Raw genomic sequence first — 15,778 nt, forward strand, 5'->3', positions numbered from 1 at the left:
TTTCAGGGGTGTCAATTTCAGCCCCGGCTGCAAAATCTGGCACCTCCTTCAATTTCTGCTGCAGTCTCAGTTTCACATTTCAATTTCCCATTGTCTCTTACTCACGAAAGATCGCCCTGATCCTTCAATTTCGGCCACAGCTTGCCAATTTCACTTTAGAATTTCCCGATGCCTCTTCCCTGCCGCCGAAAAGTCACGCTGATCCATGGATTTCGGCGGCGGCTATGTGTATCTTCCGATATGCCACCTCTGCATTAGGCATACCCAGCACACCTCGTGCGCACGCCTATGATGGAATTTCACCCTAGAGAGGTGAGAGCTTGAGGCCTAAGATCTGAAGGAAGTGCACTCAGAGACCGGAAAAGCAGCCAGAGGTGCAGCTAGCCCTGAACTGTGACAAATTGCAATAAGTACGCATGCAGTTTTGTGGGTGGTCCTTAATCAATAAAATAGCCATAATCATAACAACAATAACTTTTTGAGTGACAACAGCAGATGGGCCCAGCTACACCACTTGGATCCAGATCTTGCTTTTAAAGCCCTTAAAGTTCGCATCCAAATTTTGGTTCAGCCCACTATAAAGAAAAATATCATGAATTATGGATCCAAATCAGGGTTCAGGTTCAAACTGGCTGTTCAGATCAGGAGGCTAGTTTTGGACCCATCTCTAATGATGGCAGCAACATTGCTTGGTGTGACTGAAAAGAACTCCACAGGTTGCCATCAGGATTGTGCAGACACTAGGTTTACCCAACAAACTAATTACTCTCTTTTGTCTCCCAGTGCCAAGGCTGTCTTTTATGGTGATGCTATCTAGAACAAAATATAAGAAGCAGGTCATCCGCAGTTATGTCTTTCAGCCTTCTTAGTACTGATCTCTTCCTCCCTCTAGCCCCCCGTTCTCCTCTGTAGTCACTTATAGAGAATTTACTCATCATTTTTGTAAGACTACAAAATGGGTACTTTATTGTTTTTAGTGTACACATAGCAAGTCAGATCCCTTGAGATCATGCCCTTGTTGATAGTATATTCTTCACTTTTTTTTTTTTATTCAATGAGTCACTCCATGTCCCTTCACGGGTACTCTCTGTACCTGTGATGAAATAATGAATGTCCCCTGAGGCACAGAAGGATGCACACATAATAAACTTCTGTATAATTAATGCTGTCTGTACAAGTTGCTGTTTATATTTCAGGTCTTGAGCACATTGTGTCTCTTGTGCTGTGCTCTCTGTGACCAGTGTGTTTTTCCTAAATCCCCTCTACTTCAGTAAATGCTACTTGATGCACTTCCTCACGACTGTACAGAAGCGTGGCCTCTTTGTTTTCATACATGAGAACACACAGATACTGAGATCACATCATTCAGAGTTGCCCACTCCCATAAGTCCATCTATTTTACCCCACACCCTATCTGACTTTTAAAAGGCATTTATTTAGTTTAGCATTTTGTTATTAAGCTTTCTGTTGAGTAACAAGTTTTTATAAACTTTCTCTTTCTCTCATTCAGTTTATCTTGGTGTCTTTTTCTCTTCCTTCCGTTTCTGTTTTTCCCCCTAAAATTTACTTACCTGCAGTGAAATTTCTCCTATATTTCCATCCAGCTCATTTCTTCCCTTTCCTTTTTGTGTACGTGTCGTTCTTGCAGTCTCTCTCCTTCCATTTCTCAGGGAAAGCTGGTGAGAGGCTATGACCTAGGCTTTCCTTGGTCTTGTCTCCAACCAGCCAGAGACAGCTCAGTTCCAACCAGCCATTGAGCTGAGTGGCAGAGGATAGGAAGATTCAGCTGGGAGAGCATGAGATTGTCCGGGGCCTGCTGAGGGTGGAGGACATTGGAAACCAAGGAGATATATAAGGATGGAGCTGCGCATGGGAGAGGGTATATTATTATTATGCATTACTGTAAAGTGAAGCAGCCAGTGCCTGTTCCACTTCCTCTTCCCTCTCCCTGCTGTGAACAATTTAACAGCCCAACCTGTTCCCTCTTCACCCTGCCCAGTCCAAATATAATTGTCAGCCTCTATGCTCTCTGACTGTTTGCTGCTGGGAGGGGACTTGAGGGACAGAGGGGGGCAAGGGACCTGTATCGTGATCAGTAGAACTGGAGTCAGAAGGCTCATGTTCCCTGGAGGGTTCTGATTGACAGGACACCAGGAAATGTGGGGAGTGAGGCTGGAAGCAACTCAGCCATGTGGACAGACAGGGGCATGTGCAGAAATTTAACATTGATCCCTTGCGGGTGGAGGGGCTTGCTCTTCCATCTCCCTGCCCTGGCAGGAGCTTGCTCTTCCCTTCTTCTCCCCACCTGGCCCCTGCAAGAGCTAGCTTCTCCTTTCCCACTCCCTGGCCCTAGCAGGAACTCCCCCTCCACCACTGTGACTTCAGGGCCGGGAGGAGTTCTGTGCACCTGACAATTATTGGGGGGGGGGGAAGGGGGGGCCATGCCTCTTCTTCCTATCCTCCCCCCCATACAGAGAGATTTTCATGGACCAGGAGAAGGGTCAGGGACTACTACTAATAGAATCATAGAAGATTAGGGTTGGAAGGGACCTCAGGAGGTCTAGTCCAACCCCCTGCCCAAAGCAGGACTAACACACTGGAAGTAGAGCACACATTGTCTTATGCTTACCAGGGAGCAAAATTACAGTGGCACCACACAATCCAGTATGCCAGGAGCTCAAAAAAGTCTGCAAACGGGTATCATAGCACCTGTACAGGCCAGGACAGCCTGGGTAAGCAGTAGGATGGTGGTAAAAAGCCATCAGGCAAATTACACATCTGCCTAGACCTAAAACCATTGAACTGGGTATTGAAAAGATGCCACTATGCACTACTCACAATTGACATCTTGCCAGAAATTTCCAAAGCCAGAATCTTGATGGTCTATGATGTGAGGAATGGGTTTTGGCACAAAAGCCTGAATAAACAGTCTAGTACGCTGACAACATTTGCAACCCCATTTGGTCACTACATGCTAATGGACATAAGCCCAGCACCAGAAGTGTTTCAGAAAATACTCACCCACATACATTAGATATCTGCTCAGTGCAGAGGGACTGAAAGCAGATCCCAACCAGATCAAGGCAGTCAGAGACGTACCAGTTCCAGTGGATAGGAAAGGAGTACAGCGCTTCATAGGAATGGTACATTTTCTGTCCAAATTCTGGCGGCAGTGGCAGAACATCTACGTCAGCTCACAAGGTGAGATGTTGAGTGGGGCTGGGCATGTCCCCAATAGCAAACATTTGACACTTTGAAGGAAATGATAATGGATGTCCCTGCCCTGCAGCATTACCAGCCAGGAAAGCCTCTGACACTCCAGTATGATGCATCACAGAAAGGATTGGGTGTAGCTCTTTTGCAGAAGCAGCTGGTTGCTTATGCTAGCAGATCCCAAGGGTACACCCAAAAAAAAAAAGAACGTCTGGCTGTGGTATTCTGGAGTGGAACAATTCCGCCAGTGCACCTATGGCCACCCAGAAGTAGTGCAGGCAGATGACAAATCACTAAAGAACATTATGGCAAAGCCCCTTCTTAATGCTCTAGAGAGATTGCAGTCTGTTGATGCAACACTTGTGTTACCAGATACAGATCAAATATTGTGCAGGAGGATTACTGGTGCTAACTGACAACCTGAGCAGGGCATATATACCCAGAACAAACAGTTAGGGGAAGGTAATCAGGTCATAGTGCAGAATATTAGTGGATTCAATATTCCAGTTTCAGCAGCAAAGCGGATGAAAATAAAAAAAATGCTACAGAAATGGATATCCAGCTGAAGGCAGTCAAGAAAACAGTGTAGCTGAGGCTTGGTCTGACCTGAGAAATTAACACCTGCAGAGAGACCTCATTTCTTGAGGATAGAATTAGGGAGCTAAACAGATCACTAGGTTGAAAAAGACAGAACGTCTGAGCCAGCTAAGATAAGAGGGAGCACACCCAGGGAATCATTTACTAACAATAGACAAGATAAATTGGGAATGTAAAGAGGAGGTTGAACATGGACAATGAATTGACAGACCATGCGGCACAGGGATTTCTTCCTAGCAAGTGACCAATCCAATCCAGAAATGTGTAATATAATGTATAGAAAATGCAACAGAGGTGTAAAGGTATATAAAGGGAGTGGGTTTTGTGTAACTTTGGCGATGTGTTGTATGCCCCATACTCACCCCCTACACTTGAGTCTGATCAACTCAGAGTAGCTTTGCTGTATGCCAAATAAAGGAAACAGGGACAAAAACCTGGAGTCAAACTGAGTCTTTTTGATCCCAGAGAACTGGATGAAGTGTTCTTCCAGAACTGGTCAAGGTGTTTTGGGTGAGCCAAGTGGAAAAGGTCTTGGAGGGAATCCCAACAATCAATATTAGCTGGGTGGCCAGAAGCCAAAGGCCAGGTATTGGGTAGGAGCAGAACCTCAAACTAAACATGAGTGTAGTGTGCAGCAAGTAATCACATTTTGAGGACCAAAAGCTGTTGTTCCCCACCTTATTACATAAGGTGGTCATGCAAAAAATACTGACACAGGTGCCTCACACCTGGGCATGACAGCTATCTTAGACAGGCATGAGTGTGTGTGTGTTTGTGTGTGTGTTTACTGGCGGGAAACGAATGAGTAACTTTGCTCCTTGACTTAAGGGTGTGACACCTGCTGGTCCTGTGATAATCACTATCAGAAAGAGACTGTACCACATGAGCTGCCCACCTGAGCATGGGAAAAGGGGGGAGAGCTTTATTAACCTTCAAGGTGAAGCAGCATTTGATCAGTGTCAGGAATCAGGGTCTGCAGCAGAGCTGGTCTCCAGGCAGCCTGCTCAATACAGCTGGCCTACAGCAGGCTGCCTGATTGGCCATGCAACCTGAGTGGCTGGAGGAGCCAGCAGCAGCAGCTCACTGACTGCTTAATGCTTATGCCCACCAGTGTGATTGCTCCTGTTACTTTGTTCCTGCTGCTCCTGCTTTGCTCCTAGCCTGGCCTCAGTCCTGCCTTGAACCCCTCCTTGTCTGTTACCCTGTTTGCTCCAGTTCCTGCCTTACAGTTTGACCCTTGGCTCTGGCTTCTGACCACCAACTCCAGCTTGACCCTCAGCTCTGACATGGTTAAGCACTTTCCTGAATCGCAGCCATTCGCAGATGTATCTGCCTGTCCTACTACTGCTTCATGCTAAAGCAGACTGGCAAGTTACAAAATCTCCAGCCAATCAGTGAGAAGACATGCGGAATAGACTCCTGTAGATGGACTTCCTCAGATAAAAGGCAGTCAGGACTCCAGCTGAGCTAAGTCAGGACGGTACAACGGACTGATGGGGCAGAGGGGACACAAGGGAAGGCAGATAATGAGGAGGGAAAGAGGAGACAATGAGTGAGAGAACATGGAAATAGAGTCAATTTAAAAAACAAGAAAAAAGTGAAGAGGAGAGGCAGACACAGAAGACAGTAACAGGGAAAATCCATTTTACTATAAAGCGTGACTTCTGTCAATCACAGGCAGGAAGCACTGGCTCCGGTAAAGCTAAGCCAGATGCTGGGAATGTCTCGAAAAGGCCTCTATCACCTCATTTAAGCTAAACATACAAGACAAGGAGGAAGAAAAGAGAGGAAGGGCCTCTTTGAACAACTCCATGCTTCCAAGTTGAATGCCTTTTCCTGGGATGGATGCTGACTGTCCCTCAGAGCTTGATTGTAGCATTGAAAACAGCCAGTAAAGTTTCCTGTTTCCCTTGGCATCTCTTCCACCTCTTCTCTCCCTCTTTCCATCCATTTAATACTCTATTAGCTGTGGGATGAAAGGATATTGTTTAGAGAGAATCACTGTGAATTTTATTTGGAAATATCCATCTGTCCGTATGTTGTGCTTTAACAGAACTCCAAAACCCCAGTGTGTTACTGCATGATGTGTCATATCAATATCTGGAGCTGAAATATCGATGGGTAAATATTTCACCCAACTTGTCTTTCTAACGCCCTGGGACAGACACGGCTACAACAAACACTGCCTGTCTGAAATATTGGCCATTTGAGGGTTAATTGTTGGAATTATGACAATTTTGTCCTTTGGAACATTTTGATTCGGATTGGTAAGAAACTCATGATATTATTCAAATGCTCAGTGACCTCCTAAGTCTATTTCTGTACATGAATCCATCACTTAGGCTTCCTCTACATTTTAATCAGTTTCAGTCCTCAGATTTTTTGTGTGTCTTCCACCAATGATGTGTAAAGACAACTCAGCATATGCCTAAGCCAACCCAGTTCTGGCATCAGCACTGCTTGTAAAGCATGTATATGGGAAGCAATCATGGAGTTAACCCAATGCTTTTTGTGTCTCTTATCAAAGGAAACCCAGTACCAGCAGGACATCTTTTTAAAAAACAAATCATCAGTCTAAAGAACAGAGTGGCCCCAAATGTTTTAGATCAACATTTCCAGAAAGGAATATGGTACAGTCACTTTTACTTTCCACTCCTGCCAATTCTGCTTTGCTCATGTCTCTCAGTGGTGGTAGTAGGTATCGAGTCAAAGCGACTATACTGAACGTATTAGGTCTAGGAGATGCTCCCAGTGTGAGCTCAGCTGTGCTATACTAAGGTGAATGCTTGTGAAGTTAATAAAAGTTCTGTGCTTTCTCCCCTGACAACTGGATGGTTAGTAAATATTATGGGTGCGTGGGTGAGAAGTGAAGATGAAAGGATGAATTCTGGTTGGTGCAAGTAACATTTTCATGGAGCTAAATTTCTCTCAGATAATCAACAGTGTCTGTTAACATGGGGGAAATCCAGGCCTATCAGGGGCCTTGATTTAGAGCCCATTGAAGTCTATGAAAAGACTCATGCTCTCTTACTGTTCATGCACCTGCACAACACAGAAGACCTGGCTCTTACTTAGGACCTTTGTTAGAGTTTTTCCTGTTTTCCTACCCAGGGTATGTTTGAAGTACATGGGCTGTATCTGACTGAATTCATGAAAAGGTTCTGTCTTCTCTGGCCCCTGCACTAAGTGAGTTTGACATGGGTCTGGTTAGAACTAAAATCTTTTTAGTTATACCATTTTAGATGGTCATGTATCACGGAGTTTCATACTTTAACAAATGCAAGGTGAAATGGAGTCCACAGCCAACAAAAGAACACTGACCCGCTGAGTGACTTTTTCAGTTTTTAGCAGTGCACACAGTTATGAACGGCTTCTGCTGTAACTCTTTCCACCCTTTCATTTGACTTGACACAGGGGCAAAAAACTTATCATTGTGTGGTCTCCTTTTGAAAAACTTGTGTCTATTCTCCTTCTCTCTTGAATTAGTGGTTAGTCTTTCTTCTAAGCAATAAACATAGGAAGTTGATCATGTCATCTACTTCTCTGGATACTATGGTTCATTTTTCTAGAAGCAGGTTTGCTTTGGGGAGAGGGAACAGCAGCTTTCTTAATCTCCTTGTAGGACTGACCACACCAGTGTAAGTCCACTAGTGCCATTCTACTATCTGAAAAAATCACAATGCCTGGTCTCCTGACCCACATACCACCCCAATCCCATCACAGAGCAGTAGGATAATGAGGCAGAGATGAGGCTAAGTTTAACTCCCCTTAATGGGCCAGCCCATTTTGTGACATGACCTTACCTACTCTGGTAATGCATGACTTGCTGCATCTCAATCTCCAAGGCTCCTTTCAGCTCCTTGCATAGACCCAAATGGTTTGTCATGCATATATTTCTAGCACACTTGCTGCTCTAGGAAGCAGATGCATTTGTGTCACCCAGGGTTCTTTGACCTGGTAATGTTTAGTCTCTGCGAGTTGGTATCAAGAAATAAACCAAAGGAAATGCAGTACCTCCACCTGCTATATGGCTGGCACGGAAAAGTCAAAACCAAGTGCTCTTAACTTAAAGAGTTACTTTATTGGTCTCCAGCAATTCCCATTGGAATTACCTTTACTGGAAGTTTCCATTTAGTCTTAAGCACATACAAATTCAATAGGTGGTTAGAGTATCCCAAAACTTGATAATTACCACACAAGTCTGAGGCAGTCTTTGGGTGAATCCGTTACAGATTCCCAGATGGCTGGTTCTTCCATCCGTGCCTGGAAATCTTTTCAATGTGTCCATGAAGTGATCTGCCTGATTCAGACTCGCTACCTCCCTCTTATCTCCCAAAAGTTAGAGAGCCATGTCAATCGAAAGAATGTTACATAGCTGATCAAACAAATCACTGGGCAAAAGCAGGAGTTAGAGACATGCCACTATATCTATATAAACTATGTATAATTAGTTAAACAAGCAGTTTCAAGCTGTTAGTGGATAGAATTGTTGGTATGGACAAATTTAGCTAAAATGTATCCAGACTTCCTGTTTTTCTACAGATATCTGTCCCTGCATATTCAGAGAGAACTCGGAAAGCCAGACTCACTTCATGGATCCACTGTCTACTTCTCCCCTCTTCTGGTTTGCCTAGTTATGCAAAGCTCCTTAAAAGGCCTGAAAATGGCTAAAAGCAGCAAGCAGAATAATTGGTAGTTCATCCCCATGGCAGCCACTTGGGCATCTGGCTGGTTGCTAAAAATGCCCCAGTACATTGCCTGTGCCCCTATGCTCTGGTTACTTGCATCTCCTCCACTCCTCTTACTTGTTCCTCCACAATCAAACTGAGTTTATCAGGAATTTGATTCCAGTTTCCAGAATGCTGTGTGTCTGTCTGTCCTTCTGGCACAGGGGCTGCCTTTCCCTTGCATGTTGAACAAACAAATGGTTTGGATACAGGGCATTAGAACTTTGGAAATCTAGGGAAAATAGCTTTTCTACAAGCACAATTCAGTCTAAATATTACAAAACTGATACCTGTGTACAGCATATTGCTATATGGAACATAATAAAAATAGGGCCTCATTTTCCAGTCAATTAGAGCAGTACCTACACTGGGAAATCCTCCAGTAGCATAGAACCCTAGTGGAGCTCCTATGCTACCCTGCTCCTGGTATGTGTGTGTGTGTGTGTGTGTGTGTGTGTGTGTGGGGGGGGGGGGGGGGTGTGTCACATCCAGGGAAAATGGGGAAATGACAAGGCTTTGTTGGCCAATAATATCTATTTTTTCCTCTAAATGAAACTATCATTGCATGAGTGTGTACTGGAGGATTTGTTTGATAAATGTCAGAACTCTGTCAATGGCGTGCCAGGTAGAATTTATCTCAAGAGTCCAAATACCTCATCCAATCATTTGGCAGATAGTTGCAATGCCACCAGCAGCTTTCCTAGCATGATGTCTGCATTTTGCTTAGTTACGCATCCCATTAGTGTAAGCACAATGCTACAAATGTGAGGTTTGTGAAACTGAAATGTCAGACCAAAATGAGAAACCTTGCTGCTCCATTGTTACTTTTTCATTGAAAGCAGTGCAGGTTAGTGGCTTAAACAGAAAGTTACAACTAAATTGGCTCCTTAGAATTTGGAGATGAAAAAGTTTTAAAAATATAGGATCTGCATGAATTGAGCTATCACATCTTCAGTCTGTTATTTATTTTTCTCTAAGATCTTTTTAAAGAGATGTTTGTGCATTTACAAAATGTTAAGTTTTAGGATACTGGTGACAGACAGATTAGACAGCACTTTTATAGGCACGACTACCACAAGATAATAAATGGAAAATGGAGACAAGACACTGGAAGGTCCAGATCCTTAGATGTGCGAGAAGGGTTTGGTCCAGCTCAGAAGAGACTTTAAGTTCCCCCCGCTTTCCTTTCATCATCAAGATCATCCCTGAGTGCACCTAGAACCACCGGCAACTCTAAGCTGCAGTGTTGTCAACTCTCATGATTTTAATGCAAGACTCATAATATTTGTTGTTTTTCTTCAAGCCCCAGAGCTGGAATCATGCATACAGAAAGACTTTGTTGAAGAAAATAATGCCAGAGGGCAGTCAAGATGCTTTCAGTGGAACAAAAAGGTCACTGCTTCTGTTTCATCTGTTTTTCCACAGCCTGGCTCAGTCTTCACCTACTGTCAGTTACATGACATGAAATAAAATTTGAGTTTTTAATTTCTTATTTAGCCTAGGTGAGAAAATATTTTCTGAATTCCCAGAACAAAGTCAGCAACACTGGTGCCTGAATCAGACGTTGCATGAGGATCAATGCTTCCAGTGGAAAAAACCTAACAAAAACACGTTTGTAGCCCTCAGTGTAGCAGAGAAAAGCTGGAAAATGTGATCCAATTGCACCAGAGTAGCTCAAACAAGAAAGAAAACAAAAATAACCCCATATTTGTTATTTTTTAAATAGTATAATGAATATTATGACAATTTCATGTCTTTTGGGGGGCCTTGACTCATGATTTTTGATTGCTTGGGGTTGGCTATACTGAAGTTGTACTGGCTGCCAATTTCTCCAACTGGTGTTATACCAGCTAGGGATCACTGATGCATAGGGACACTCTGCCTATGCCCCCCTTCACGGGCTACAGAATGGGGGAGTAGTGTAGAGTCTGCTATGGCAGCTCTGTGCCACCTGTCTACCCTACTATGTTAGGAGAAGTCATCTGTGGCTCATTAATCTGGCCCTAATGGAGCCCAGGATATAGCCAAGTGTGTAATCTGCTTTATTTATAGAAAAGAGGAAATCAAAGCAGTATAATGATAAAGAAGTAATCACATTGCCTTACAACATTAAAGGTAAATCCTTCTTCCAAACACCATTTATTCATTCACACAGGTTAATCCAAGACAGACAGACCAAGGACTAGAATCTGAGCTGATTTTGGGCTTTAATATCAATAATTATTTCATAATGCTCACAAGTGTGGCACCTGACCCAGCTCAAAGAAAACATGTAACACAGATATATAATTAGCAAACTCTAAGTCTCCAACTCTTTTTCCGCTTTGAGTCTCATTTCTCTAATACAATTGTATTGTAATGTAAACAATGTCTGATTCAGCCACCAATATTGCTGACTTTGTTCTAGGAATTCAGAAAACATTTTCCCACATAGGCTAAAGAAGAAATTAAAAACTCAGGTTTCATCCCCTGTGAATTTTATTTCACGTCATGTGTCTGATAATAGATGAAGCCTATGAGCCAAGCTGTGGAAAAACAGATGAAACAGAAGCAGTGACCCTTTTTGTTCCACTGAAAGCATCTTGCCTGCCCTGTGGCATTATTTTCTTCATCAAAGCCTTTCTGTTTTATGCTAGAAATATTTAGGTATTAAGACGTTATTACCAAAGAGCAAAGGAATCTAAAGGGTTGTTAGGGCATAAAACACTTTTTCTTAGCCATGTGTCTGATTTTAAGCCTGATGTTTTGCCACCACACTGTCCTTGCTCCTTTCAACTAACTGCTGTGATCTGGACCTAGAAAGTTTATATGTGGAGATAAGATAGCTCTGTGCATAACACTTGTCTAATTGACTGCCACATGGAACCATCGGGCCCAGTCCTCTGAAGTATCAAGCACCTCACAGGACTGGGCCATTACTGAGGAGGGTGAGAGAGTAGCCTTCAGAATGCTATTTACCTCATCAGGCATATGGAAAGTAGGGTTTCTTTTCCTAATGTGGGAATGCTCTTAAAGAAAGCAGTCGTGTGCACAATCCCTGCAGAATTAGGAGAGAGAAATTCTAGTTTTTGCGGTCACTGATAAAACTAAATTGTTTGCAACGGGTGAATAAAATAGTTTTGGTTTATGTGTCTACATACCCTTAGATTTATTTCAGCACAAAGCTGTGGAGGCTGAGTTGAAGGAGTCTGGAATTTCTCTGAAGGTAGTTATTCTTTCAAATATTTTGGGGGTTAGTAAATTCAACCTTAACTTTGAATTTTCAAGCAAAGTTTTTTGTTGTTTTTTTAAACGAACCAGATGGCTCTGTAAGGATTTTTATCCTTAAATTACAGATATGTACTTATCACCTGAACTTCACCTTACTGAAAGGTTTGTGTTTTTTTGTTTTGCCTGGAATATGCAAAATAGATAATCCAGGTTGCAGTAAACAAAATGGACAAAATAATGCACTCATGCAGTGTCACCAACTGTATGAACCAACTCTAAGAACGCCTGAGGGTAGGGTGCAGAGAACCTTGTGCTTGTGCTTTTCTGAGTGCAGGAAATATTCCTTGCTATCACCCTCAGAGATGCTAGTCATCCCCAAAGGATGCCTGGAGAAGCATGCAAGAGGAGTGGGTGAATTCAAGGAGGAATGCAGGGTTCCCCACAGGAAGATAATATAGCGGCAGGCTGTGTTATTTTTCGGTCTTCACCTTCTTTGATAGGTATGCCCCTTGAAGGGATGTCTCAGGGTCCAGACAGCATGGCTTCGATGAAGCCAAGGTACTAGGGAGCAGCTGGAGATACCATGGGTCCAGAAACACTTGGTCTCTGTGCCATGGCTCTCATTATCCATTGATCCCCTTGGCTCCATGGAGAATCCAGGGATCTGCAGAAATTGTGAGCAGGCCTTGCTGCACTTCCCCTAAAGCAATTTGGGAAGAAATCTAGAGATGGTAGTACAAGTGACCATGGCAAAGGGGGCATCTGAAACAAACTCCCATGAGTGTTCCTGGGGGAAGGTATGATTGTGCCTTCCATTTTTTTGTTGTGCACTAATTAATTTATGCATTATTCTGCATCACATATCTCAGAAGTAATGTGAGTGACTGTTTCTGTAATAACTCACTCATTTTAATTTACTTCATCTGAAACTTGGAGACCAACAAATTATTTCCGCAATTTCACTTACATTGGGGCAGATGAAGCAAGTTAAAATGAGTGAGTTATAACAGAAACAGTCATTCACATTACTTCTGAGATATGGGATGCAGAATAATGCATATCAAGCAGTATAATATGCATAAGTTTGTACGTATTCTGAGGCGATCTAATGACAATATAAACTGCAAAAGTGAAATGTTTATTGATGCTCCCATGTAGTGTATCAGATCAAAAGAACCACCCTGAATGTTTTATAATGTAAGAATGACAAAAGCAAATAATTTCAATGTTAGAATCATGAAAGTAATTAGAGTAAATGTTAAAGTATATTGCAACTTTGGCTCACATGCACAGATATTAAATACAGATTTAATTTTTTAATATACACATTTTTCAAATTAGCCAATTGCAGCTTTTCTCATAGGAGGATGGCAATCTGGACAAAAAGAGGGTGCCTTAAGCATAGGATGGGACAAATCATGACTGAGCCATCCCAGCACCATGATTTTAACTAGAATGCAAACTGGATGTGTCATAATAGCGTTTTACCAGCAGATGGGGCTCCAAGATAGGCTACTAGGAAACATTAGAAACACAAGTTGCACTCTGATGAAAAGGAGGTGGAGACAACCATAGGAGAAAACAAAGTCCAAATAGGTAAAAGGCCAGCCCTGCCTGAGAAATAAGACTGAAAAATGTGTCAATTTGTATAATAGTTCAGTAACATGAACTGATTATAGGCTGAGGCTGCTGAAGCACAAACATTGGAGCCTGGCATACCTGTTCAGCTGAAATAAGAAATGGCCCAAACTTCAGCCCCAAACTCAAATGAACTGCATGCACAAAAGTTTTTGAAAGTTCAGATAAGGATCCTTCCTCTCCCCCCACCCCCCAACCCATTATACTAAACAGCCTCCTAATTTTGATTAAATTCATCTGAGTGTCTCAACAAATGGGAGAAACTCTGCTAATTTACCAAAATTCCTAATCTTATGCAAGATCAGTGGAGGCACCTATGAAGAAGCCCTACTCCAGATGATAGCAGCCAGCCAGAGCCCGGCAAAAACAGCATCAGGCCTGAGACCTTCCTGAGGCTTGGACCCACACTAGGAATCCAGCTGATTAGAATATTGCTGCAGGAAGAACGCCTGCTGAAGATCAGGGGGAAGAAGCTGAGGAGTTAGGCAGTAGGCTGGAACACCAAGAGGTCGAGGAAGTTGGTGTCCAGAGAGCTGCTGGGGATTAGGAAGAGGAACTTGAGCTGCTGAGGGCTCATAGAAAAAAAAGTAAGGTAGCATAAGGATCTGGTTCTGAAAGAATGGAGGGAGAAAGGTCTTAGGCAGGATGGGGAGAAAAGGAGGACCTCGATGGTTTCAGAAACACATTCAAATTTGGGGGACCTTCTCCAGAGCAAATCTCATAACCTTTTGAAGTTCCATTGATGTTAATCTAATGAATTTCTATTTGCTGTTAGCAGGATAGAGTCTGTGATTTTGTAAAATGAACTCCCTAGAGTGAGTAGTTCTGATTCTGCCCAGTAGAGAGCTGTGATCTGCCATATTTTACATTTATATACTGTAGTACCTTCACCATAGGCAGTCAAAGCACTTAAACAAATCTTGGGGAAATAATTTGGTTTTTAGATAATTTACACTGCCAGAATCAGATGAAGAAAATTAAAATGTTTGAGTTCTAATGGAAAGGGTTTGGGAAACAGCCCCTGAGAGATGTAAGTAACGCACCCAAGTTCACACACCACATCAGTTATAGAACTGAATAGAGCCCAGCTCTCCTAACTCTGCTGATGTAATAACTAAATAACACTGACTTCATTTTACTAGAACTTATACATAATCTATATGCTCAAATAAAAAATATTTGTTTCAAAACCAACATCTCTTCAGTACAGCACATACGTATGGCCCCTTAAAATGTTTTCTCATTGCATTTTGAATATTATCCACATGGTGGAGCATCAGAAAACAAATGTTTTGTTGCTGTGTGCCCTCAACAAAGGTGTGAAAGGGAAATGTCCAAGGACTGACACACAAGCTGCTTATATAATTATATGCTCTGGAAATTGCTGTTGTAATTTATGATTGACTAGATCAACCACCAGTATTGAGAGAAAACACCCTCAAATTGTAAAAACCCCCAACTAACCTATAAAAAAGCATGATCAATTGAGGAAATAGTAAAATTTTACATGTATGTATCTTGCTTCATCCCAGTGATGAAACATAAAGCACTTTATTCATTTTAGTATTTAAAATGCGCCTGTAACAGATTGGAGTTGATCCTCACCATCAGCCTTGGAGGCAGGTCATGCCTCTTCATAATCCACAGTAAGGAGAGTCCCCAGAGACAAAGGCCAGGGAGGTGGGGAGGTTGCTGGGGGTTCACATCAGCCTAGGTGCCTGGCCCTTCAGGCAAGCAATCTATAGCCCAGGCAAAGGCAAGCACCAGCACAGCCCAGGGTTCGCAGGCAAGGGGGTCAAGCACCACCAAGGCTTCAGGGGTGAGACTGCTATCCCAGGAGGGGAGCATGGACCCTCCTGACTCCACCACGGCCCAGCCCTGGACCCCAACAGTCAGTGGGCTCCAGCCGCAACACGCCAACTGGTGCTCAGGCACGAGCACAGCCAGGCTGTGGTCAGCTTCCCCCTCTACCTCCTTTACAATGTACTTGCCTCCAAGGGTTATCATCTGCCTCCTTGGAGTATGTCACCAGCACCAGTCCCAGTAGTTTCTTGGCATGCAGGTTGTCAGGCAGGTCAGGTGAGTCCTTGGTATAGCTGGCATCCTCACTAGGCTCACTGAGCTCCAGAGCCTGGCTTTTATATTTCCCCTTCCTGTCCCGCCCCTGCACTTCCAGCAGGCAGGTGGTGTCCTACCGGAATCTGCCCACCAGCTGATGTGGGTCGGCCCTTCGACATTAGCCTCGGCAGGAGGCCACACCATTTGGTTACAGTGCCTCTCCAATATTTTCAGATTTGCCTGTCCAGAGTCATATGAAATTAATATATATATACACATCTATATAGCCTATCCAAAGATCTAGTAAGTTAATTTCTAATCCATGTGCCTAGATT

General features: G+C 43.2%; 1 long non-coding RNA gene across 1 annotated transcript; it reads right to left on the bottom strand.

Moving 5' to 3' along the window:
* Nucleotides 1–5,437: 5,437 nt before the first annotated feature.
* LOC137166864 (uncharacterized) lies at nt 5,438–15,497 on the bottom strand. Its single transcript, XR_010923849.1, has 2 exons — nt 15,377–15,497; nt 5,438–5,776 (listed from the first exon to the last, which is right to left on the bottom strand). It is a non-coding gene; the product is annotated as an uncharacterized lncRNA (long non-coding RNA).
* Nucleotides 15,498–15,778: the final 281 nt, after the last annotated feature.

Source organism: Emydura macquarii, unplaced genomic scaffold (genome assembly GCF_026122565.2).
Source record: "Emydura macquarii macquarii isolate MOO-44397 ecotype Brisbane River unplaced genomic scaffold, CSIRO-AGI_Emac_v2 contig_2897, whole genome shotgun sequence".
Taxonomy (NCBI): domain Eukaryota; kingdom Metazoa; phylum Chordata; order Testudines; family Chelidae; genus Emydura; species Emydura macquarii.